This window comes from Tupaia chinensis, unplaced genomic scaffold, assembly GCF_000334495.1.
Source record: "Tupaia chinensis unplaced genomic scaffold, TupChi_1.0 Scaffold149448_1, whole genome shotgun sequence".
Lineage (NCBI taxonomy): Eukaryota > Metazoa > Chordata > Mammalia > Scandentia > Tupaiidae > Tupaia > Tupaia belangeri.
In genome coordinates, this window is record NW_006209292.1 from 487,496 (window position 1) to 488,006 (window position 511).

Here is a 511-nt window from a genome sequence, read left to right on the forward strand (position 1 = left end):
CCGCGCCCGACTGCCGGGGGTGGGGGGTGCCGGGGAGCCGATGAGCGCGGGGAAGGACGACCAAGCAGCTGGCTGTGGTGCTAGGCAACTGAGCAGTTTCCGACGACAACAACAACACAAAAAAGCAGTGCACATTATTCCACCAGCCCATGAGCAAATGCCTCATTAATTGCTGCCCGCAGTGGAAGTCCAGCCGTAGGAAGCTGGGAGGAGTTAGTGCAACACTCACCCGAATCCGTAAAACTGAAGAATGCCAGAGAGCTAAAGGAACCCTTGCTGAGCGTGACTGTTCCAGGCCAGATGCTGGTGACCCTAGCTTCCACTTAAAGTTAAAAACATATTTTGCAGCTGCTCAGAAAGTCACCAATGAGACAACAGGGACTCAAATAGTAAGACAGATGGGCCTCCCCGGCCTGAGCAGCCGGAGAAAGGTATCGATGAAAAGGGTGCATAAGCCTAGGGTCAGGCTTGAGAAAATTATGTTGCCACTGCAGCTAATAAGAGGACAGCC